Below are 26743 nucleotides of genomic sequence, written 5' to 3'. Positions count from 1 at the left end.
AGAAAAGTGGTGTAAGCCAGAGAGTCAAATGGATAAACAGTTGGAATTTACGTAATAAATGGAAAGAAATGTTCAGTGTGAACACCAAGAATATATAAATACCTGAAAGAAGTGTAAATGGACAGGGAAAATCATATATATATATATCTTTGAGCACCTGTCATATACCAGCTGCTATGCTAATTGGTTTTCCACATCTTATTTCATTTACTCTTCTCAGTAACATTACAGGTAAAGAGTATTATTCCCATTGTACAGATGAAGAAACTGAGGCTTTGGAAAATTAAGTAAATTGGTCAAAAAAAAAAAAAGGCTAGTAAATAGTGATTCACAACCATCCTTTTCTGGCTCCAAAGCCCACACTTTTTTTTCCTCCTACACAAAGGAAGTGATTTTTGCCCAAATCCTTAAGGATAAGTTGAAGTTTATAAGATGGAAAGTAGAGAAAATGCTTTCTTTTATCAGAAAACTCTGTGAGTTCAAGGTAACTTATTAGAATATACAAAAAAGATACCTTAAGTATATGGAGATTTAATCAACATGTGGAGAATACACTAAAGTTTTATCTTCATATTTCCTTCCTACTCTATAAAAAGATGACAACTTTTTATTTTCTCTCATTTTTAATAATAACCTTCAGATGGCATTTACCTCCTGACTTGGGGACAAGATATGTGGCAGCTTGTTCTGGGCATTGTAATAGCAATGTGATCAATTATACCATACAATTCTTGAGGAAAGGATCTTACAGTCATTATCACCCCTCCATCAATATCCATAGGACTCAACAGAATGCCTTGCATATGATGCTGCCCAGTAAAAGAGGTATTGATTGAACAAGGGCTTAAATGTTTTGTTTTGTTTTTTAAGTCCAACTTTTATATTTTTAGTAAGAGAGAAAGGATCATTAAATACTTTTGTGCTGTCAGAAATTTCTAAGTTCCTTGAGAACAAATGTTGGACTTTATTCGTTTCTAAGTAATACAATTTGGGATTCGTGGTAGGATTTCATTGAATGTAGATAGAATCAAGTTGGCACAACTGTTTCCTTGTTTCAGCAGTCTTAAAAACACACTGAGTAAAAGCAGCAGCAGGCTTACATGCTATTTGAACTGTCTGGTTTTTACAATGTGAGCTCCTGGGGCCAAACAAAACTTCCCAAAGGGATTGTATAGCAAATTGCTATTGATAAAGTTTTATTTTATCTGGTAAGCTAAGCTATATGTTTCGCAATATATTTGCTTAGAAATTAAAGAGTGCATTAGGACTAGTTGTGGAAAATACTTGTGGACCCAGAATAATTCAGGGTAACTGTGCAAATTAGTGAATCAGAATATGTATCTCATTTCTGACACATGTAAATCCTAAATTTTCTATCTGCTAGAGGGTACGAAGAATTAATTTGTTTTGAAAAGGGTATACAGTAGTCCATCGGTTACTTCTAAGCTTCTCTATGTGAAGAAATGAATGACAGCCACTTATTGAGACAGCTTCTTTGTATGTAGGCAGTTGAAGTGGAGGATAAATGACAGTGCAGCATCTAACATGGATTCCTCCTTCCAACATGCTGCTGTCAGGAGCTAGGAGACTCTGCTTTTAGCAAAGCCAGTCAGGCTTGCTGGTTGCTGTTGTTGTTAAGTGCCATCAAGTCAGTTCCAACTCATAGTGACCCTATGTACAACAGAAGGAAACACTGCCCAGTCCTGTGCCATCCTCACAATCCTTGCTATGTTTTAGTCCACTGTTGCATCCACTGTGTCAGTCCATCTCTTGACAGTCTTCCTCTTTTTTGCTGACCCCTCTACTTTACCAAGCATGATGTCCTTCTCCAGGAGCTGGTCCCTCCTGAGAATACGTCCAAAGTATTTGAGACAAAGTCTCACTATCCTCACTTCTAAGGAGCATTCTGGCACGTAGTTCTTCCAAGACAGATTTGTTCCTTCTTCTGGTATATTCAATATTCTTCGCCAACACTGTAATTCAAATGCATCGATTCTTTCTTATTAATTGTCCAGCTTTCACATGCATGCGAGGAGATTGAAAATACCATGGCTTGGGTCAGGCACACTTTAGTCCTCAAAGTAACATCTTTTTTTTTTTTTTTTCCTAACACTTCAAAGATGTCTTTTGCAGCAGATTTGTCCAATGCTGTATGTCACTTGATTTTTTGACTGATGCTTCCATGGGCGTTGGTTGCCGATCCAAGTAAAATCTTTGACAACTTCAATGTTATCATGATGGTACTTATTTGGTCCAGTTGTGAGGGTTTTTGTTTTCTTTATATTGAGGTGTAATCCATACTGAAGGTTGTTGTCTTTGATCTTCATCAGTAAGTGCTTCAAGGCCTCTTCACTTTCAGCAAGCAAGGTTGTGTCATCTGTGTAACACAGATTATTAATGAGTCTTCCTCCAATCCTGATGCCGAGTCCTTCTTCATATAGTCAGCTTCTTGGATTATTTGCTCAGAATACAGATTGAATAAACATGGTGAAAGGATACAACCATTACACACACATTTCTTGATTTTAATTGACGTAGTATTCCCTGGTTTTGTTTGAACTACTGCCTCTTGATCTATGTACAAGTTCTGCATGAGCACAATTAGGTGTTCAGGAATTCCCATTCTTCGCAACATTATCCATAATTTGTTATGATCCGCACAGTTGAGCATCTTTGCATGGTCACTAAAACACAGGTTAACATCTTTCTGGTATTTTCTGCTTTCAGCCAAGATCCATCTGACATCACCAATGATATCCCTCGTTCCACATCCTCTTTTGAATCCAGTTTGAATTTCTGGCAGTTCCCTGTTGATGTACTATTGCAATAGCTTTTGAATGATCTTCAGCAAAATTTTACTTTCATTTGATATTAATGATGCTGTTTGATAATTTCCACATTCCGTTGGATCACGTTTCTTTGGATGGGCACAAATACGGATCTGTTCCAGTTGGTTGGCCAGATAGCTGTCTCCAAATTTCTTGGCATAGGTGAGTGGGTCCTTTCAGCGTTGCATCTGCTTGTTGAAACAAATCCCTGGGCTGACAGTGCAATATCTGATATGGATGCCTCCTTCCAACATGCTGCTCTCAGGAACTGGGGGACTCTGCTTTTATGAAAACCAGTCAGGCTTGGTGTTACTGGGAGTGAAATTCTTGCTCCTTGTTGATAGGACTACATTGCCATGAAATTCATTCAACTCTCAGGTCTTTTTCTTATTCCTCTTCACATCTCTTCATTTGTATATCTCTGTTCTTTATCTAGTTCTCCATGATATGATGCCTTTCTCTTTTGGAATGCTTCAGAACCTTTTAACACACTTCTCTGAACATTGTCTTACTCTTTTGCATATGCCAGTAGTTAGGTGCACAGGTGTTGGTAACAGACAAAATTGGATTTGAACTTGGTCTCTGCTAGCTGTACTTACCTGATAAAATTGTTTAAGCTCTCTGAATTCTAGTTTCCTCATCTATAAAATAGTTGTTGTTACGTAAGTGACATGTACAAAATTCTTTGTATATTACATATAATAAGCAGGTAATAATACATTTTGGAATGTCTTTCCTCACTTCTTTGCCATCCCTACTTCAAGTCAAATTATAATGTTACCTTAATTTACCCTTCTCAATTTTAGTGCTGTTTCTACCACCTGATTATGGATCGGACCATGTCTGACAAAAAGAAGACACTAAATATTTGTTGAATCAATCACATAGACCTCCTTCCTACACATGGTTTTTATAATAGATCTGAGTGATGTATTATTATGTAGTACATGCCAATGTGCAAGAAATCTTTTCATAGCAAAGACAATTTATAGTAGTTCAGAATATTAACCTTACTATTAAAGATTGGTATAGATGTCAAGAATAAATTTGATAGGTTGAACAATAATGATTGAAGACCAGACGAGTTGTGGGATGACTTCAAGGACATCATGCATGAAGAAAGCAAAAAGTCATTAAAAAGACAGGAAAGAAAGAAAAGACCAAAGTGAATGGACAGTGAATAAGGAAGACCAAAGAAGAACTGAGGCCTTTAAATTATGGTATTGGCAAAGAATGTTGAATATACCATGGACTGCCAGAACAAGGAACGTGTCTGACCTGGAAGAAGTACTACAGGAGTGCTCCTTAGAAGGGAGGATGGCAAGACCTTCATCTTACATACTTAAGACATGTTATCAGGAGGGACCAGTCCCTCGAGAACCACATAATGCTTGGTAAGGTAGAGGGTCAAGTAAAAGGAAGAGACCCTGGGTGAGATAGATTGACACAGTGGCTACAACGCTGGGCTCAAACACAGCAATGATTGTGAGGATGGCCCAGGACCAGGAAATGTTTCATTCTGTTGTACATGGGGTCACTATGAGTCTAGAACTGACTTGACAGCAGCTAATAACAATAGATGTCGAGAAACCAGGTAATAATTATATGTGGATCATCAGATTTGTTTCTATTTTTTGCCTTTAAAAATAAGCAGAGTAGCTTGTGGAAAATTACAATAGTTAATAGCAATATTTGTTTACTGTTTATATTTTATAGCATATTTTTATAACCCAATTATAAAAGGTAACATTTATTGTTGTGCAAAATTATTTAATATATTATTTAATCATTATGGTATACCTAAGAGACGAGTATGGTTACTATCCACTCTTTGCTGTTAAATAAATTAAGCCTTACTGAAATTAGGTGATATGCTCAAGCTGGTGAATTGATATTCAAAATTCCAGTCTGTCTGATGCCAAAGCTCATATTCATAAACCCTACAACTTATCTAAGTACCATATTTTTATGCAAACAATGCACACATTATACATTGTTTGACAACCATGCAACCCCCATGCAGTTTTTTCCTAGGCACACTGCACATTATATGTGTTGGCACATTGTTTACATGGGTGCTTTATTTGCAAAAATATGGTAGTAGCTTTCAAGATAATCTCCATTTTGCAGTTGAGAATGTGTAGCTTGCAGAGTTTGTTATTACGTAATTCTGCTTTATGTATTGATTTCCTCGATTCAAAACCATTGGCATTTACAATGAATAAATCAATTCAGTCTTTATATATTTTTTAATTTGTTAAAGTTTTGTTCATAATTTTTCTAGGGCTTACAATATACATCTCAAGTTATAACTCTACTTCAAATTTATACTAAATTCCAGTAAGATCAGAAACTTTACCACTATTTACCTCCTTTTTCTCCCTCATATTCTCTATTATTCTTACACATATCATTTTCATATATGTTACAAAGCAACAATACATTATTATAATTGCTACATTACATAATTGTATTTCAAGAAGCTGAAAGGAGAAAATGACTATATTTATAGAAGAGGTGGGGGATGATTACTAATCTTGTTTACCATTTTTGGATCTCTGCATTTCTGTCTATAGATTTGAGTTACTATCTGGTATCATTTCCTGTCTCCATTATAGCTTGATTCCTTGTCCTTCCTTTACATGGGTAAGTATCTTTCTGGTGTTCTCTAATTTCAGCCAAGATCCATCTGACATCACCAGTGATATCCCTCATTGCACATCCTCCCCTGAATACAGATTGAATTTCTGGCAGCTCCCTGTTAACATACAGCTGCAACCATTTTTCAATTATCTTTAGCATAATTGCATGTAATATTAATGTTGGATCACCCAGCTTTGGAATGGGCATGAATTTGGATTTCTTCCCATTGGTTGGCCAGGTAGCTGTCTTCCAAATTTCTTGGCATAGATGAGTGAGCACCTTCAGTGCTGCATCTGTTTGCTGAAACATCTCAACTGGTATTCCATCAACTCCTTCAGCCTCGTTTTTCACCAATGCCTTTAGTGCAGCTTGGGCTTCTTCCTTCAGTACCATTGGTTCTTGGTCATATGCTACCTCCTGAAATGGTTGTACATTGTCCAGTTCTTCTCAATATAGTGACTGTGTATTCCTTTCATCTTCTTTGATGTCTCCTATTTTGTTCAATTTTTTGCCCATAGAATTCTTCAACACTGCAACTTGAGGCTTGAATTTTTCCTTCAGTTCTTTCAGCTTGAGAAATGCCGAGTGTATTCTTCCCTTTTGGTTTTCTAATTCCAGGTCTTTGCATATTTCATTATAATACTTTGTCTTTTTGAGCTGCCTTTTGAAATCTTCCATTTAGCTCTTTTACTTTATCGTTTCTTCCATTCGCTTTAGCTATTCTATGTCCAAGAGCAAGTTTCAAAGTCTCTTCTGACATCGATTTTGGTCTTTTTTTTGGTCTTTTGTCTTTTTTAATGACCTTTTGCTTTCTCCATGTATGATATCCTTAATGTCATTCCACAATATGTCTGGTCTTCAGTTATTAGTGTTCAATGTGTCAAATCTTATCTTGAGATGGTCTCAATTCAGGTGGGATATACTCAAGGTCGAACTTTGGCTCTTGTGGACTTGTTTTCATTTTCTTCTGCTACAACTTGAACTTGCATATAAGCAACTGATGATCTGTTCTGCAGTCAGCCCCTTGCCTTGTTCTGATATTGAGCTTCTGCATCGTCTCTTCCAACAAACATAGTCAATTCGATTCCTGTGTGTTTCATCCAGTGAGGTCCACGTGTATTGTTGCCATTTACGTTTCTGAAAAAGGTACTTCCAAAGAACAGGTCCTTGGTCTCGCAAAATTCTATCATGCAATTTCCAGTGTCATTTCTATCACCAAGGCCGTATTATCAAACTACAAATCCTTCTTCTGTTTCCAGCTTTCATATTCCAATCACCAATAATTATCAATGCATCTTTATTGCATGTTTGATCAATTTCAGACTGCAGAAGTTGGTAAATATCTTCAATTTCTTCATCTTTGGGCTTAGTGGTTGGTGTATAAATTTGAATGATAGTGGTATTAACTAGTCTTCCTTGTAGGCTTAGTGATATTATCCTATCACTGACAGCATTGTATTTCAGGATAGTTTGATACTGAAATGTTCTTTTTGATGTTGAATTTGATGCCATTCCTAATCTCACTATACTTACGGAGATTTAGCTGATTTTCTTTGCTTCATGTCCTTTGGACATTATCCAAAGACTTTAAATATTTTATTTTTATTGTTGTTGTTATTATTAATTTTCACCAATTAATTGATTTAACTGGGAACAAGCATTGCTGAGCTTCTCACTTTGCAATTCCAGATGTTCCCTAGTTTGTTTTTTTAACTCATGAAATTTCTACTCTTCCCCAGAATTAACATTATATTCCATATTTCTTCACTTTCAAAATAAATACTTTATCTTTTGTTTGTTGTTGTTTGAAGTTTCGATTTTATAAAATTTCTCTTTCACCTCTTTATTTGCATTGGCATTTGAATTTTTTCTGGCAATTGAGAGTCACAGAATTGTCAGCATGAAAGGGACTCAACCCACCGTTGCTGGATTTGAAGATTAAGGAAGGGGGCCATGAGCCTGGGAATGTAGATGGCCTCTAGAAGCTAGAAAAGGCAAAGGAAAGCCTCCAGAAAGGAATGCAGCCCTGTCAACATCTTGATTTTAGCCCTGTGAGACTGGCGTTGGTTTTCTGATCTACAGAGGTATAAAATCGTGTGTATTATTTACGCTTCCAAGTGTGTGAAAATTTGTTACAGCAGCAATAGAAAACTGAAACATGGACAAAGGAATCATTGAGATGGGGCTGCTAATTAATTTAAACTCAGCTTTGTGTACATTGCTCAAAAACAGAAAAAGGTATTACAAATCATATGGGTGAATACGGTCACTGAATATATAAATTCACACAGTTTGTCTGACATTGGTCTTATATGATCTACCTTTTCCTGGAAAGTGCCCTTGACTCCTGGCTTAGGCCCCAGTAGGGGTGCCATATAAGGCAGGTGGACACCTGAAGCATACAGTAGCAGGAAGAATCAGAGGGTTCATATTAGCGACCCCTTGGAAGCCCTTGAAGATCAAAATAATTCTGCCATCAAGTTCACGTGTAAAGAACACAAGTGATGAAATTTCAAAGGTCAAAGCTTGGGAGGCAATAGAACTCAGGTTAGGAAAGAGTAAAGGCAGAGTCCTTTAGTGCCATGAACAGAACTTGAGAGATTTGAGGTCACTGGTCATTTGTTTTGTACGGAACTACATGTTGCTTGTGTGAACTTGTTTGTTTTAAAGGCACATTAATGGTAGAGCCTTTACTTATGCACATATTTGCTTTTCTTAGTGGATCTGAAAACCTTGTGAGGAAGGACCATATGCTATTCACGTGCCTTCCTCAAGTCCCCAACTATACCTCCCCAACTCCCCAGCTTTAAACAAAGCAGCTTCCCCCTAAAAAATAGCAGCTACTAGATAATCATTCTGTATATTCAAAAACGCTATTGGTAATAACTACAGTTTTTAAATCAAACTTATCAATAGATATTTCTATAGAAGGACATCTAATTATAGTAGAATTTCAGTGGAGTAATTATAATGCTTTTCCTAAATTGCTCTTGATAATGTCTTCAAAATATGCTCCATGTGAGATAATCTTCATTTACATCTCTTTCTCTGCATAAATGAGTTTGGGCTTCATTAGATGGAATATCTAAAATGTGATAATTAAACTGATTTAAATCAGAACATAAGCAATAGGATGAAATCAGAAGGGTTATACCTCATTCTATATCTGAAGTCCAGAAATATTTATGAAAAAATTACAGAAATCAAATAATATTTGAAAGATAGATGCTTTCCTGATCATAGCGATATGATTTTATTGAGAAAATTAAGGAAGTGATGTGGAAATTCTGAAATGTAAAAATATCGTATAATTTAAAGACAAATATGTAAATATAAAATTACAGCAGTAATAAATGTAACACCAGCTGTATGACCTTAAATTCAATGGCAACTCCATTACTGAATTTCTTAGACATCCTTAATTCCTGTTATTTAGGAATATACTAAATTTTATTCTTCACACAATTTTACAGCTGTGTTATAAGCTGAATGAGAGGCACAGTTCACAGGGAGGATATTATCTTGGTAAACATTTTACCAATTCAGTATTTTCTTTTTTTGTATAGTATATGACCAATTTCCAGGAACTCCAAATAGCCTCAAGCAAACTTTTATATAAGTAATGTTTTATGCCATTTCATTCATTTTTAAGTAGGATCTTATTTGTGTTTAAAATTTATGAAAAAAGAGAATTGCTTTGTGACAGCACAGTAAGGATTCCGCTCTTTTTTTATTTCACAAATCCTGAAAGGTCTTCCACAGGTAATTTGTGTGTAGTTACCAGTTTTTAAATGAGAACTTAAAGTTACCAGTTTTTAAATGAGAATTAGAAGAGTCTAAAAGAGTGAGGTCATAGGGTTTCCATCTTTTGCTACTGTGATCTTCATTTCTACTTAAACAAGCAACCCAGTTTCATCTCTTTGAAGACAGAATTGCGTATTGCTTTTTCTAGTGAAGGGAACTTGCTGTGCTTGCTTATTGCTGTTGACAATGCAATACAACCCAAAGAAACCCACCTTGGGCTTTAAATTCCCAGCTCCTTCTGATATGTTAGATTGTTTAGCACAATTATTCAATCACAAAATAATGTTTATCTCTTGCAGTTTGCAGAGTAACTTCTCCAGTTATTAAATCTTCCATCTCAAGTCTATCTCTTTGATCACCATACTTCAAGAAATTAAGGTGACAGATATATTTTTTTGAGACTTAGAATGAAGGAGGTAATTTGTTTTAAGAAATATGTTTTAATGCATTAGAATTGTCTTGTTTCTATAAATTCATAAAAATTTGAATTTGTAAGCAAACTCCTCTTTTAGAAAGTGTATTGGAGTTAATACAGTCTCACCTCCAATATGTTGTCTCTACTTTGAAGCTAAGGTTAAAAGATACATATCATGTAATGTTCTTCCTCCTGACTTATGCCACCTGCTTTGTGAGCTCTTCCTGAATTTCTCGACTCTCTAATGACACTGTTTTAACATAATTCCTGTCATTTATTGAGGACCAGTGTTAGGTGCATCTTGGCCTGTATCAGCTAATTAATTTTCACAATTCTATAAGGTGGGCATTCATTACAGTTCTCATTTTTTTTTTTTAAGACAGGAAACTAATTCTTACACAGATAGAGTACCATTCAAAAAGTTATATGAATAGTATGTATAGAAAGAGGATTTGATCCCAACCCAGTGAAACTTCAAAATCTAGACATTATTCCCCATCACACTTAATTGTATCTCTCTCTTGCCAATGAACCATAACCAAAAACAAAACAAAACCCCAAACCCACTGCTCTTGAGTCCACTTTGACTCGAAGTGACCCCACAGGGTAGAGCAGAACTGCCTCATATGGTTTCCAAGGCTGTATAATCTTTATGGGAGCAGACTGGCACATCTCCCCTGCCCCGCTTCACCCCACACACAGAATGGCTGGTGGGTTAGAACCGCAGACCTTTCATTCAGCAGCCCAGTGCTCAAACACTGCACCACTAGGCTCCTTACAAACCCGGGTTTCTCCTGAAACCCAGGTTTGGAGACAAATGCACAGCATGTGGGGAGAGAGAACCAGATGTCCTCAAGTGCAAACATGGTGCCAAAGCCCTGCGGAGGCTTGGTGACAGAGCTGAGGCAGTCTCATCTCTCCAGAACCTTCTGTCCCAGCCCTATGGAGAGGATTTCTCCCAGGGTCAGTGCTTTCAGGGTTGACGATAGTGCTGAAGCCATGTGGGGTTGGGGCTGATGGAGTTTGCACGCAGCTTTCAAACCATGTCTGATCAGGATAGAGATATTCTGCAGAGTCAGGGTAGTGTCCACAAACCTGGTGAAGTAAGTAAAGAGATTCTTACCTTCTTGTCTTAATGGCTATGAAGAGGTCCATCACAGGAAGCTCTGCCATGCCCAAGGGCATCTGCAGAATGCAGGACAGGTCTTCCTCATTCACGCAGCCGTCCTCCTGTGATGGCTACATCTTGAATGCCAGCTGGATGGTATCCACAGTATTGGACAGATGGACAAGGCGATCACATATTCCCACAGGTCCATCTCGCCACCTCTGCTCCCATCAAAACAGTGAGAACATGCCCACCAGCATGTTGGAAACAGGACCTCCAAGTAGGCAGTGAACTGCAACAGGTTGATCTTTCCCCTCTTTAGTTTAGCACTTTTTGAATAATTATCCAGAACTTTTTCAAGTTTTTCTGGGTTTAGCCCGATGCCTCTCACAAGCCTGGCAAATTCTCGAAGGCAAGTGTCTGAGGGGAGACTGACCTGTCCTTCTGCCAGGGCCAGGTGACAGCCCTCAAACATGTAATCCATGAGAAATGCCCAGAGCCTCTGCCATGATGCACCTCACGTTGCTGGTGTACAGCGCCGGCTTCCTCTTCTCCTCCTCTCAATGGTGGTACACTGGGAGAAACTCAGTTTCCACCTGATTGTGAAACTGACACAGTAGTGAGAGCCGCGGGTTTTCCAATGCTTCGGTTCCTTGCCACGTCCACATGATTGTGCCCAGCCTATTTGGGTATCTTAAAACCACAGGGTGCACAGCAACTCCAGGGATGACTCGCAGGCCTTGAAAAATGTTAGGCAGGTTCTGTTAATACAAGTACTTTCTGCAAAAATCATTATCTGCGGCCACTTTCCATTTGACTGCGCCGGGCTCTTTCCCTCTTCAGCTCTGGTGCCGCGGTGGTTCAGAGCTCGGCTGCTAACCAAAAGCTTTGCAGTTTGAATCCACCAGCTGCTCCTCGGAAACCCTATGGGACAGTTTTACTGTGTCCTACAGGGTCACTATGAGTCAGAATCGATTCAGTGGCAACGTGTTTGATTTTTTTGTTTGTTTGTTTTCTGGTTTTCCTGTGCGAGTCCTCGTCTGTTCGGGACACAAATACCATCGGAAAGTAGATGATCAGAGTTCCCCATATGGGGATGTCCCTGCTCTCCACCTTCATCACGAGGTACAACATGGTCATGGTCACAGGGATGATGTCGAAATACGAGGAGTGTGGCGCCAAGGTCAGGATGGCTGCCCCGGTTGGGAAGGTATGCAGACCCTACACCGCAACCCGGTGGAAGCCGCTGGTATACCACACGGTCCGCATGACGTCCTTGAGGAGGAAGGCCACGACCTTCTGCCATAAGGCCAGCAGGGGCTGTTCTGGTTCTTTCCCAGCAGATGCCAGCAAAGCCACAAATTGAAGGGCCAGGCCAACAGCATCATGAAGGCGACGAGCAGGAGCTGGACAGGAAGAGGGTCAGCGTCAGGGCGACCTGGCCTTCTGCAGACGCAGCTCATGCGCAGAGGGCTTTTAACCCGGCGGGCACCAGTCGCAGCGCGCCTGGCCGACGCCGTCTGCCTTTCCACCTGGAGGAGGCGCGGGCTGCAGGTGGAAGGTCCCTGCGGCCACGTGGCCGCCCCGAGCGCTGCGAGGGGAGGGGCAGTAGGGCGGGCACCTAGGGTTGTGGGCGGCTCAGACCTAGGATGGCTCTGAACTATTTTTTTGTGCCTTTTCTTTCCTACTCTGTCCCATAGGGTCTGTCCTATAGGTTGCTTTCAGGCACAAGCGACTGCAGGGCAATGGATTGGGTGTTTTTTTGTTTTTCGTCTTTCGTATAGAATCATAAATTTTTGGAGCCGTTGAGTCTTGTCATGATACAGGCTGAATGGTTTAGTTGAAAGCACAATGAGTCAGAGTCAGAAGACCTCCTATCAAGTCCTGGCTGAGTATCAACTTTAAAATAACTCAGTATTTTTATATATAAATAGGAATTCCTATTTTTCAGGATTGTTGTTTGGATATATGTTATATGTAAATTTTTTAAGTATAAATATAGTATGTACTTTATTTGTATATGAAAGTATACCGATTTGCAGTCCTCATCAGTGTTAATATAGTGCTGTCCATAAAAGAGATGACCGGTGAGTGGTTTTGTTTGAGGAAATGAGTAATAAGAGAAGCTCAGGGAAATAAGTATTAATATTTCACTTTTTCCCCTCTATCGGCTTATTCCTCAGTGTGTATTTGCAGTATTCATTTTTTCTGATCCTATACTAGTATGCTCTTAAAATTTTTTTGTCTTTGTGTTTTTAAGGCTTCTGTGAGTCAGAATTGACTCAACGGCAATGAGTTTGGGTTTTTTGTTTTTCTTGTATCATGTTTTTTCCCCCATCTCTCTTTTCTCTGTTTAGTGGAGTTCTTTATTGACAATCAACTAACCCACAATTACTTCCTAGCACGAATCTCTCTGTTCTTGTTTCAGCCGTGGCTGGCTGAGGTCAGAATTGTCATATCATTTCTTCTCAGTGTTTCAGATGGGAATCCTAAATATGTCTGTGCAAATCTCCAGTTTATTCCTACCACGTGATTAAGACTCACCAGTTTCTTCACTAAATACAAGCGCCTGTTTCTCAAGACACAAAAGTTTTGTTTGTTTTCTTTAACCACCATCTTTTACGCCATAGAGATTTTGAATACTTTGCTAATAAAGTCTGACAATTTGCAGAAAAGACAATAGAGAATTGTAATAGGTGATTTTAGTTGCTGAGAAGGCCTGCTGAGAGCCTCATAGTACTACAAGCCATGTTGGTAGTTTTACCTACCAAGATGTGGGTAAAAGAAACCACTAGAGAAATTTTACTCAGAAATTCTTTCATATGAATTCAGGAAAAAATATGCCCAGTGATAGAAAGTGATGAATATCTTGGTATAATACAGTCAGCATCCTAAAAAGAAGAAAAAGGAGGCTGATTACAGTTGGATTTCTCGACAGGACTATGGGAAAATTTGCAAAACTTGAATTGACATATAAAGAGTAGTTTAAGAGAAGGGTTTATAACTCTGATTGACATGTCTGACCAGAACCAAGAATAAGACATTTAATTAGAGTTAACATGAATCCTGCAAATAAGTTTAAAAATAAAATGTTTAATCACAAAACCATTGCTGTTGAGTCAATTCCGACTCATAGCGACCCTATAGGACAGTAGAACTGCCACATAGGGTTTCCAAGGAGTGCCGGTGGATTCCAACTGCCACCCTTTTGGTTAGCAGCCAAACTCTGATCAACTACACCACTAGGGTTTCCATTTAATTATAATACATATATATATATATAATATATATTACACATACATGCTAAATTGAGGCAGTCCAGTATTTACTGATGTATTCACACTGATTGTTAGTATATACCTCCTGTGTTCAAGGCACATGCTAGATGCTAGAAAAAGAAACCTATGGCGAGTATACAAATACAAGTAAATAGCAATTTTCTGAAGTGGAATTACTAATACAAAGATATATTAAGAAACATGAAAAAATATTTCCAAATTGATTTCCATAAATATACTCTTTCATGAAGAAAAAGCCTAGTCAATCTGAAAAGGAAAAATAAAATGTGTTCGTATTTTAATTTTATGTTTCTTAGATATCCATCGAAAGTTTATTTTTCTTATGCTTATTTATTGTTTCTCTTTTGTAGTTTGTAACTTTCCTTTGTCTACTTTTCTACTGAAGTGACAGTGTTTTTCTTTTTAATTAATAACAAGTTTCTAGTCAAAGACAAACTCTCTTATAGCATATCCAAAAATTTTCCATTTATTAAAATTGAGTTTTGTTTTCTTTTGTTACATTTCTCCAAATATTTAGCATTCCTCTTGCTCTCCCTTTACTCCCGAAGTTCCAGATTTCCCTCAGGCAACATTTCCCTTCAGCCTGAAGAACTTCTATTTAGTGCAGGATTATTGGCAATAAGTTCTCTTAATTTTACTTCATCTAAGGATGGTTTTATTTCCTTGTCATTCTGAAGGATTTATTTCCTAAAGAGTTCTTTTATTTCAATGCTTAAAAGATTCTTGCCTGTCTTGTGGCTTTCATGTTTTATGAGGGGAAATGCAAAATCATTTGAATTATTGTTTTCCTTTATGTATTGTGTCACTTTTTTCTCTAACTACTTTTAAAGTTGTTTTTTTTCTCCCTTTATTCTTGTCTTCCAGCAGTTTGTTTATGACATTTCTGGACACGGTTGTCTTTTATTTTATCTTTTTGAGATTCACTGACCTTCTTGAATCTGTAAATGTATGTCTTTCATCAAATTTGGAAGTTTTTGGATATACCTTTTTCTACCAATCACTGTCTATTCCCCTTTGGGGACTCCAGTCACATATTAGACCTTTTGATACTATCCCACATGTCCCCAAGGTTCTGTTCATTTTTTTCCAATCTCTTTCTCTCTGTTTTTTTTTTTTCCATTGACCTATGTATAAATTCTTGTACCACCAAAATATTCCATTAACTATTATGAGCATTTAAAAAAAAAAAAAAACCTTTGCTTCAAGAAACAGTATATTTCCCAAGGATCTCCAAGAGTGGAGCAGACTATTTCTAAGAGATTGATAGGAACATATTTTATATATGTATATTTTTTCCTTAGCTTATTTCGTAATCATACTAGTCTCTTTCTTTGAACTTTCCTCAAAACCTATGTATAACTGAAGATTTCTTAGTAGGCATAAAGGAGAGGGTTTACATTGCAAATCACACAACAAAGAATTTAAATCCCATTTAGACATCTTCATTCTTCTCTAAGCCCTTTGGCTGTTCTGCCAAATGAGAGTTCTCCTTTTCTTTGCTTTCCTTCATTCAGGCTTTGGCTATTGGTTAAGAAATCTTGTCTGTTTCAGCTTCTCCCTTAAAAATTGCATGGCCACAGCTATCAAAGAACCCTAAAATAAAGAGCTCATAATTTAAGGATCTACCTTCCCTCTCTTTTACCCCTCAAAGCACGCAAGTCAAGATATTGTAGGGTTGTATGTACCAAAATACCATTCAATTATTATTATAATCAGCATGGAATTATGTAAATCAGTTTTATTTTAAATATGAATGTATTTAAGAGAATTAAGGTAAAATCTTGCTCTAATTTAAGTAAAGACCTAATTTTGGATAGCAAGATTTTTTTTTTGAATATTAAAATGGAAAAGGGGATAGAAGAATCCACTCTAGGTTTTATAGGGTTTCTTACCCATGGGCCCCTTTGGCAGTCTGATGAAGCCTACGGACTTCTCAGAATAATTTCTTTTAATGACATAAGTTCAAATATACAGCATTAAAATATTGAGATACAGTTATCAAAATAACTTTATAAACAAATTTGAAACATATTGATGTAATTATTCCTTTTGAAGGCATTAAATATAAAGAGCTAGTGGCAGGTTTTAGAACGACTGAACTTTTAGGGTAGTAATAAGCATAAACAATATTTTAAGATGACTGCAACAACTGTAATGTGATATGAAAATATATGTGATTTATATTGGTGGCAAAAATTACAGGTGCTGTTAATGTTACTATAATATGTTGACTATATCCATAATCGAAGGAAATGCTAAATTTTCTTTAGAGGTTAATAAAAAATAAATATACATATTTTTGCCCATGAAAACTCACAAACCACATGAATTTTACCCACAGACCCTTTATAAGGAGCCCTACATGAGCAAATAAAGACATATGTTTTCCTCAGACTAATTTTTGCAAAAATAAATGACAGAAGGATATTGGGGCAAAGGATCCCCAGACCAATTGGTCTGAGGCCAATTTACTCAACATATATTCAACATCCTCTGTAACTTGGTTTTAAGTTGTGTTTTTCAGCCCAATGACCTTATCTTATACTATGTGATTATTCCACACCAAGCCAGATGGGTCATTAACTAAAAACTACCATACACTTTCCATCTCTGTGTCTTTCTCTTTCACTTGAAATGTCTTTCCTCTTGAGCTTCAAATCTAACTAAATCCTATCCAAATCCCACTCTGCTGTATTTTATTGTGCTATCTAGTATATCAAATTGTTATATCTACTTTTAAGTTAGAATTTTTCTTTAACTCTCTTGTAGAATTATCAAAGGAATGGACTGTGTATTCTTCTCAATGCCCGGAGCCTCACAATATAAATATAAAGTAAATATTTGCTATTTAAATTCTGGATCTGGTTCATATCTGACTTTATTGCCATTCAGTTGCCTTTAGAATGAAAACATTATAATAGCAGGTCTTTTCCTACACAGACCAATGAGCCTAAAATGCTTTATCTTATCTGTTTTGCTTTCATTAGTATTCACAGTATAATTAATATATAAAATTATTTTGTTCTAAAAGATCTACCTTTTAAAATATAAAACTCTTGAAGGGGGAAACAATTTGCAGCCTCATCTTAAATTATTATGAATTTACCCTTAAGGAGTAAATTCTTGCTTCAGTCAAATGCAAGTGTTAAGGTATCCCTGTATTGTAATTCTTGAATGATTTAATTGATCTCGTCACATTTTTGTTTTTTCATTGTTTCTTGTACCTTGATATACTTGTATTCCTTTGCTATTAATTTTATTTCTCATTACTCTTTGCATATATGATATGCAATATGTATCATATATAGCTGTCATTAGTCTCACAAGGATTTTTAGGAATACTTGGACAATGCTAAATGGTACAAATTTCTCCCTTTCTGTTGTTTTCATTTTTCTTCTAAATGAAAATGGTTTTCCTAATAAGAAAATGATAACTGGGTTTATAAGTTTCTGTGTGATATAGTGGAAAGGGTAATTGATAACAGCAGCCTAGTCTCTATTCCAAATATTTATTAGCTTTGTTAACCTTCAAAGAATTACCGACCTCTTCTGAATTTCAGTTTATTCATCTGTGTATTAGATATGAGGAGTCCTGGTTGTGCAGTGGTTAAGCACTTGGCTGCTCACTGAAAGGTTGGCGGTTCAAACCCACCAGCCTCTCCATGGGAGAAAGATGTGGCAGTCCGTTTCCGTAAAGACTTACAACCTTGGAAGCCCTATAGGCCAGTTCCACTCTGTCCTATGAGGTCACCATGAGACAGAATTGACTCAACAACAAGTTTTTAAGTTATGGTATTAGGTGTAATTAGGTCTAATATTTTGTTTTCCTATTGTTATTATGAAGTTATTTTTTATTTCATTGACAAGTAAAAGAATATGAAGTCATTTAGTTTAAATTTATATCTATTTGTTAAATAGTTGTGAATTGTTTTTCATAGCTTTTTTTACATGACTGAGGAAAGGAAATATCATGTAGATAAAAACTGCCCTAATATTCCAATGTCTTGCTGATGTAGATTCACCTGATTTAGATTGGTTCCCTTCTTCCTTTGACTCCATATACTAGAATTTGTGGCCTACAAGCTCTCTCTCTACCTCCTATTCCACATCCTACCTTTGCATTCCAAAGACTGCTCTATGCCCCAATGCTACACTGATCTGACCCTGATCTGGGTAACTAACCACTCTGTCTACTGCCCTTCCTTCAGTTCTGTCATGGTTATCTTCATTATGGCATTTAGAAAGATACTGTAGAATATCTTTCCATCCTGAAATCCTCTGCTTTCTTAGATTTCATGTTAAAGACAATTTCTGAGTCTCCTAAATCAAGTGACCACTTTTCTCTCCTTCAGCAGGTAGCACAGCCTTGTGTATAAATGCAAGAGCTTTTACATTACAACTGGTTTCAAGTCCTGGTTCTGGGTCCCTTAATAGGTGTGTGGCTTGGGGAAGTGGTTTAATCTCCCTGCTTCAGTTTCCTCATCTGGGAAATGGGGATAATACTTAATACTTATCCTATTGAGTTGTTTCAAGCATTCAGTGAGTATGTCTATAAAATCTTATCAAAGTCTCTCAATAATTTTGGATATTATTCATTTATCTATGTTAGTAGGAAACCGTGGTGGCATAGTGGTTAAGTGCTACGGCTGCTAACCAAAGGGATGACAGTTCAAATCCGCCAGGTGCTCCTTGGAAACTCTCTGGGGCAGGTCTACTTTGACCTATAGGGTCGCTAGGAGTCGGAATTGACTTGATGGCACTGGGTTGGGTTCTATGCCAATATGATTATTTTCCAGCAACCTTTCTGTCCTTTAATTGTATGTTTCCCTCCAACATAAGCTCTCTATTCTTCTTTCGCTTCTCTCATTTGCCCTTCTCTTCACTCAGTTCTGGTAGCTTTACACCTTTCCTCTATGTGAAACAACCGAATCATCCTCTCCTGCCCAGTCCTCTAATGGGATCTTCAGTGCTAAATTCACATTTTAGTTCAAAACATTTTCATGTGGATGCCCTGTGATGTTCAGTGTGTCCAAAAGAGAATATACCATCTTCCTTGCCAAACACCACTAGCTCCATCATCCAGCTATCTTATCTGTTGGTCTGTTGGTCTAGAAACTATGGAATTTCTTTCCTTCCCTGTATCACATAGTCCTAGGTAAAGTGCTCTGCCGAACACTATTTTTTCTTCTTAGAAGTACCTTTAGATTAACTTTCTTCTCCATTTATGCCGTCCATGTCCTTTTTCAGGCCCTTGTCATCTCACACAAGGGTTCCTTCAGTAACTTCACATTAGATCTTTCTCATTCCGTTCTTACCTCCATTCATCCCTACAAATCACGGCCAGAAAAATATTTTTAAAGTAATATCTCATCCTGTAACTTTCCTGATTGAGAAATCCCTGGAATGGAAATCCTATTGCCTGCTTTATTAGGTTGGAACACTGTGCCTGGCTCTTATACTTAGCTCTCCTTGCCATTGTTAACCTATATGGACCCCATAATTTAGAAAAATCTGATCACAGCCACAAATATAATTTATATCCGTTAGCCCTCCCTCCACCCCACGTAATGTTTTGTCCCACATATGAAATTCTTTCATTTACCAAAGTATTTATGTGTGTGTGTGTGTGTTTTCTACCCTTACTTTATGCCCCAACTAAAATCTTAACATCTCTATGAAACTCTTTATTCTTGTGTCTTGTACTTTTTCCTTACATTTATTAGAATAACAGTCAGGGCACTTTTGTTTTAAATGATGGAAATTGAAATCAACCTAGTTTAAGCAACAAACAAACAAACCAAACCCCGTTGTGGTAGAGTCGATTCCAACTCATAGTGACCCTATAGGACAGAGTAGAACTGCCCCATAGGGCTTCCAAGGAGTGCCTGGTGGATTTGAACTGCCGACTTTTTGGTTAGCAGCTGTAGCTCTTAACCAGTATGCCACCAGAGTTTCCTAGTTTAAGCAAGAGGAGGGTTTATTTATTTATGTAATCATGAAAGCCCTCTCACAGCTACAACCAGGGGCTCAATACTGAGAGACTGAATATCTCTACCCTCGCTTCCTTCTTTTTCTCTTGGAGACATTTTTCACTCTTTGTATTTCCTCATGAGGCTACAACTCTGGTTGCTGATGACTCTTGGCTTACATCCTCTCAGAGAACAGAAAGAAAAGACATTCTTTACATTTGCTTGAGTGTGAAAAATCCAAATAAGGAGCCAGGTGAGCAATTTAAGTAACATCTCACCCTTCAGGCACAGTCACTGAGACCAGGGAGCTGAAGAGCTGTAAGTGCAAAGTGGATCATACACTCACCTCAAGTAAACAAGGGGATCTAGTGCCAGGAAACGGGACTATTGCACAGATGTGACACTGAGGCACTTCTTGGAATCAGGGCAGATACTGCGTTTGTATTAACCAAGAATGTGTTCTTATTAACTTCAAAGTATGGCCGTGGTCATTTCACTTTTCATAGATGGCTGTAATCCCATAACATCATGCTGACATAGGTCTGAGTCCTAGGAGTTCCTAAAAGATAGGAATAGATAGGCTTTCCATTCCAGGGATATCTTCCAGACAGAAGTGCCACCTGGAAGACTGGAACAAACTAAAGATATCTTGAGGGACAAGGAGGAAATAAGCCACACTCTTAGCCTCTGTAGGCTTTGTCTCCATAGCTTGCAGTTCCTGTGTGTTAAAAAAAAAAAGTCCCAAATGATTTACTACACTCTAGTATCCCAAAGTTTTTTTTTTTTTTTAGTATCCCAAAGGTATGATTAAAGGATTACAGTGTGAGAAAAACAGCAGACATTAGTGCAACAGAGTGAAAAAAGTCAACACTTTGGTACTATCCTGGGATTTCATCAGCAGCAAAATGAGGACAGGAGAATTGGACCATGGGTGATTTTATTAAAACACTGGGTGAATCCAATCAAGATGGTTTAGCTATTAAGTTCCCTAATGACGGGTTTTGTCTATTCTCATTTGCTTTGTGAGGTGCCTACATATGCAATAGGCATAAGAATCATGTTTTTGAGAAGCACCACTGAACACTCAGTGCGCCACCCTATCTAATGAGTAGCCCTAGTTTTAAATTTCTGTGACGAATGCTTGGCAATAATTGAATTGACATTTGCTAAATACCTATTGGGAAATACAAATTTGGGAGCCATTGGTATCAGCTGAAGCATTGAGAATGGAGGCAACAACTTGGGGAGGGTTTCTAAAAAGAAGAGGGGGTCATGGACAGTCATGACAAACAACAGCATCTAGGAAGCTGACAATAGAGAAGAATCTATAAAAAATGTGTGTGATTTATAATAGCAAGAGCCTTTGCCATGTACCAGGCTCTGTTACACGCATGTCACAAGTGAGTAAACAAGTACTTTGAGATGTCATTTCCCATGTTAAATATAAAAATTAAAATTACCTAGATACAATTGAATGGGAAAACAGCAAAAGGAGATATTATGCACATGTCTTGACACCTGATGTATCCATTCAAAAGTAATTCTTCTTTTCAGTTCTGTCACCTACAATCAACCCAGTACTTTGTGCCTCTTTTAGCGTATCTATATTTATACAGGTGTGCTTGTACACACATCATATTTACATGAATGTCATATATAGAAGTGTATATACACACACACAAACACACATTCTTATGTCTGCTCTCTATATAATTATTAATATTATACTAAGTAACAGGCATACTTTTTATTTACCTGTGCAACCTCACTCACACCCAGCCTGGTATAATTTTTTTTTTAGTTGATTTTAGTAAACTCTTAGATATCGATTGGGATGGAAACTGTTCTTCTTAGAGATGCTGAATCTAGGATCCATGGAAATAATCCAAGATTAAGAAACCAGCAATCTGGATCAGACTTCCTCCACACATTCCCTGTTTTCTTTCCAGATTAAGCAAGAGTTTTAGGGAATTTATGTAAAACCTAGAGTTGAGATATTAATGCTTGAAATTGGGTCTGCTTCCAGGAAGGAACAAAAATCAACATTTTGGGGCCCAGGACAGGGTCTTTTGTCTTTACTTTAGAACAGGTGCTGCTGGAGAAGTTTTGGTGCAAAAAAGAGAAACGCTGGTAAATTCTGATTTACAATGGAATGGGCATTTCTTCCTCACAAGTTTTCAATTACTATCAGCAAACACCTTTGATGCTTTTGGAAATATATTCAGTGAATTTTGTTCTCCCATATTTAGATACATATGAGGAAAAATGCAAGTTGTGTGGCTGGTGGCAAGTTCCTGCAGTTTTGGGGGATCTTTTAACTAAGTTATGAGTCTGTCGAAAAAGAAAAAAAAAAAAGTTACTTTACAGACTAAGCAGTTCTTATAAAGAACAGAACATCTCAAAAAATCTACTGATGCTTTATATAAAGTCAAGGAAATATGAGTATAATAGATGAATGAATAAATAGTAGTTAAATTAATTTCAGGTTTTGTCACTTCGGTGAGGACTATTTATGTTACCAGAGACTCTCACTTTTCCAGCTCTGCATTGAGTTGAGTTTCTAACTCTTTAAACTTCTTTAAATTTACAAGGAAAACTTAGCTTAGGAATTATTCACAAGGTTCAGAATATATTAAGAAATGAAGGGTGGAATTTGGAGCAAGCACATGTAAAAACAATGAGGAAAATGACTAAATTTTTCTTTGTAATTATTATAACAAAGCAATGTAGACAGTAAATCTAAAATCTCACTGTGTAAATGTCCTTAGAATATGTACGAGTTTATAAATAAAGAGACAAAAATCACACACATAGAAAAGCTAACTGGTTTCCCAAAGTACTCGCCAGTGGTAAGTGGAAAAACCAATTTTCGAACAGCCTCTTCATTCTATCCAAAGCACTTTGTACTAAGCTGTGTTGACCTTTATCGTTATATCTTATCTTAGTCCATCTCAGTTCATTTGAATCACAGTGAACACAGAGTAGCTTTTATATCAGAATTGCCTTACAGAATAGATTCTCAGTGGTAATTTATTAATGAAAATTCAATGCTCACTTTCTAAAATACATTTATTCAACAAACACATAGGCTGCCTAGGCTTTGGAGATAAAAGAGTAATTAAGATATAATCCCCTTTGTTGATTAGTTCAGTCTCTTAGGGAGTCAATAATTACAATAAAATGTGAAAATTACTGTGATATTGGAGTGGGGTAGACAATGAGAGCACAGTAAACAACAAAACAAAACAAAAAAACCTATTGCTGTCGAGTCAGTTCTGACTCATGGCAACCACATATGTTACGTAGTAGAATTGTCATATAGAGTTTTCTTGGCTGTAATCTTTCTGGAAGCAGATCGCCAGGGCTTCCTTCAGTGGTGGCTCTGGGTAGGTTTGAACTGCTAGCCTTTAGGTTAGTAGACAAGCACAAATACTTTGCACCACCCAGAAACCTGCAAGAGTGCAGCAGAGGATAGCTATTTGGGATTGAAGAGTCAGTGGTTGCTGTCCCTTTCAGCTGAGACTTGAAGGATGAGTAGAATTAACTAAGTAGAGAAGAGTGTCTCAGAAAAATGGAATTTGTGTGAAATTGAGAGATACATAAAAGCATTACGTATTTGGGGATCTACACATTCTTTGGCATGAGTTGTACATAAGGAAAAGGCAGGCAATGGGGCTGGAGAAAGAGGTTAGCCACTAGATCATACAAAAATCCTTGGTATCATAAAGTATCTGAAGAAGTCTGAGTTCCACCCTGAAATGTATAGGATACAAATCTTCCCTTCTTGTGTATAAACCAGTGCTATCTAACAGAAATATAATTGTAGCTATAATTTTAATTTTAAGAAAAAGTAAAAAATGGTGAAATTAATTTAAAAAATACATTTTATTTAACTCAAAATATCTAAAATGTTATCATTTCAGTAAGTAATTGATATTATGCAAAATTAAAAATGAGTTCTTTCATATTCTTTTTTTCATATTAAGTCTTTGAAATCTGGTTGTGTTTTCTGCTTACAGCGTATCTCAATTTGGACTAGCTGCATGTGGCTAGTGGTTACCTTTCTGGACAGCACAAGTTTAAACTTTAGAGTTACCAAGGCTATAAATTCCCAAACACAGCATGATTGACCCTCTCCTTGAAAAAGCTCAGAATTTGGCAGCAACAACAGCACAGCCACTGCACTACATTTCAGCGCAATGTGTTTCTACTCATTTCTGAATCCTGTAGTAAACGTTAATCCAGACAGGTATTTCCAAATTGAGTCCCTCCTCTGAGGATTTGTGGGAAGACACTGAGCTTTTCCAGAGGGAATCTGGCAACTGCAGAACCCAGAAGGTGTAGACCTAAGCTGGAGGAGGTGGTGGCAGGCCAGGGAGCTGCTGTCAAAGAAGCTACTCCTTTTCAGCAAAGGCCGTCAAGCTTGAACAGCGTCGGCTATGCCGTGGAGAATTTTCTGCCTCCAGCCGGTGATGGGAGAATTTTTGGGTTGTCATCAGATCCAGTTAGAATAGAAGATCAAAGGTGACTAGCAATCTAAAAAACAGAGGCAAAATTTACAACTCACCAACCCACCTGACCCATTGACACACAGTTCCATATAGAGGTTTGTCCTTTCTGTGGAAATGAAATCACTCTTAATGAGACATGCATTGTAGGCTTCCACTGTGAAGCTGTCAGCTTACAGAGAAAGCAGAAAGGAAGGTAAAGTCAGAAGGGTTAGAGTGGGAATCTGATTCATAGCTTCTGTCTCAACTTTTTGTTTTCCTCTAGAAAGAACAGCGAGAGAGAAAAATGAGTCAAAGACTCCAATATTTTGTAGAAGGTTAATAAAGAGATCTTTTTTTATTTGCAAATCTCAATTTAAACTAACAGGGAAGTAATAAAATCAAAATATTGCAGAATTTTGAATTTCAAAATCATTTTTTCTACCTTTCCTCTGTCTTTCTAAAGTCCTTCCTCCCTCCCCAGCAAAGGTTTAGTTAAGCAACTAATACCCGATGATAAGGCATGTCTATCCCAAAGGGCTCTCCTCTGATTTTACAGGATTTTGTCTATAGAGAAGCTATAATTATGCATTGCATATTTGTGGGAAGGCTTTAAAATTTAAACATCAATTCTCAATTATGATCTGGATTAGATCATTAATTAAGTGTTAAATCATGTATGTCTGTGATATTTCTGTAAATTAGGCAAAAATGTATTTGTTAAATAATATATATTTGTTAAGATGAATTCAGTTCAATGGCATTTGGAATTGGGTTCAAACGAAACATCTAGTGTTGGGTGGAAGCATACCTTTGGAAGAACCACAGGACTAAATTGAGCAATCCTCACATAGTGGCTTGAGAGTAGTGCAGTTCTGTAGGAAAATAGCATTGACTTTGAAATTTGACAGATGAAGTTTGAAATTCCAGCTCTTCCATTCAGTAGTTATGAAACCCTGGACAAATTTTCTCACCATCAATGACTTATTTGTAAATGTTGAAAATAACTACCTTGCAGGGTTGGTTAATTTAGATGATGATGATGTTGTATTTGAAGTGACTAGTGCAGTACTTGGTACATGTTATTACTGACCTTTTACCAAATGATTCCACAGGATCTCGGTGAATGTTGTTGATGATGATGATGATAATGATAATGATGATGATGATAAAACTATCATGTATTGATACTCTGTGCCATACTTTGTGCTAAGCACTCGCCCTAAGGTAAAAAAACCATCTAAAACCAAACAGAATCTATTCTCTGGTTCCCATATTCTCTTCCAGTTACCACTTTACCTCTTTGTTCCCCCTTCCCCCTTCACTGCCAAGTTTCTCCAAGAAATTGTGTAAATATATTGTCTTCACTTTCTTACTCCCTATTCACACACAGCCCACCCCTATCTGGCTCCTTCTATGCTACCAGATGGAAACCCTGGTGGAGTAGTGGTTAAGAGCTATGGCTGCTAACCAAAAGTTCAGCAGTTCAAATCCACCAGGTGCTTCTTGGAAACTCTACGCTGTCCTACAGGGTCACTATGAGTCGGATTTGACTCGACAGCAATGGGTATGCTACCAAAAATCAGTGAGTCTTTTCACTACTCACCTTACTTTAGTATTTAACATAGTCGATGTATAGAAGAGAATAAAAGCACTTTCTTCTCTTCTCTTGGTTTCTCTTCCTGGTTCTCTCTTCATTCTTTTTGTCAGATTTTCCTTCTGTATTAATGGATAACTGTTTCAATTTCTTGAGTATAATCCAGAGCTCTCTTCCACTAATAGTCAACATTTTAATCTATTATTATTGCTATCCAAATTATGATTTCCAAATGTTTAGTTCCAGCTCAAATCTGTGTTCTCTGAACCATAATTTTATGATTTAATTATCTTTTTTATTTTTACTTGGTAATTTCATAGAAATTCAGAAATGAAGTTCCAAAATTGGTCTTTTTTCTAGATTTCATTCTATTTTAATTTCTTCTGTAATAATTAGCTGAACCTAAATATGTCAATGAGAGTTACTAGGTAGGTTAGATATCAGAACTTTCAAATACAGGGCTCAGAAACCTATATCACAAAACCAAAGAAGGTGCTCACACTTGTCCTTGACCTGAGTGACGATTATAACTGTCATGAATTCTTTTTGCAGTAATTTGATATTATGTCCTTTGCCATATGTGAATTTGTATT

At 37.1% G+C, this 26743-nt stretch overlaps 1 protein-coding gene and 1 pseudogene across 6 annotated transcripts in view; one reads left to right on the top strand and one right to left on the bottom strand.

The window, feature by feature from the left end:
- Window positions 1–26743, top strand: part of GRM5 (glutamate metabotropic receptor 5) — a 553359-nt gene that overhangs the window by 181862 nt on the left and 344754 nt on the right. The gene's annotated exons all lie outside the window — the stretch shown is intronic.
- LOC104846718 (lysophosphatidylcholine acyltransferase 1-like) lies at window positions 10375–19422 on the bottom strand (annotated as a pseudogene).

The sequence above is a fragment of the Loxodonta africana genome, chromosome 7 (assembly GCF_030014295.1).
Source record: "Loxodonta africana isolate mLoxAfr1 chromosome 7, mLoxAfr1.hap2, whole genome shotgun sequence".
Classification (NCBI taxonomy): domain Eukaryota; kingdom Metazoa; phylum Chordata; class Mammalia; order Proboscidea; family Elephantidae; genus Loxodonta; species Loxodonta africana.
The sequence above is the reverse complement of the archived record's forward strand: the minus strand, read 5'-3'. Positions and strand labels throughout refer to the sequence as shown.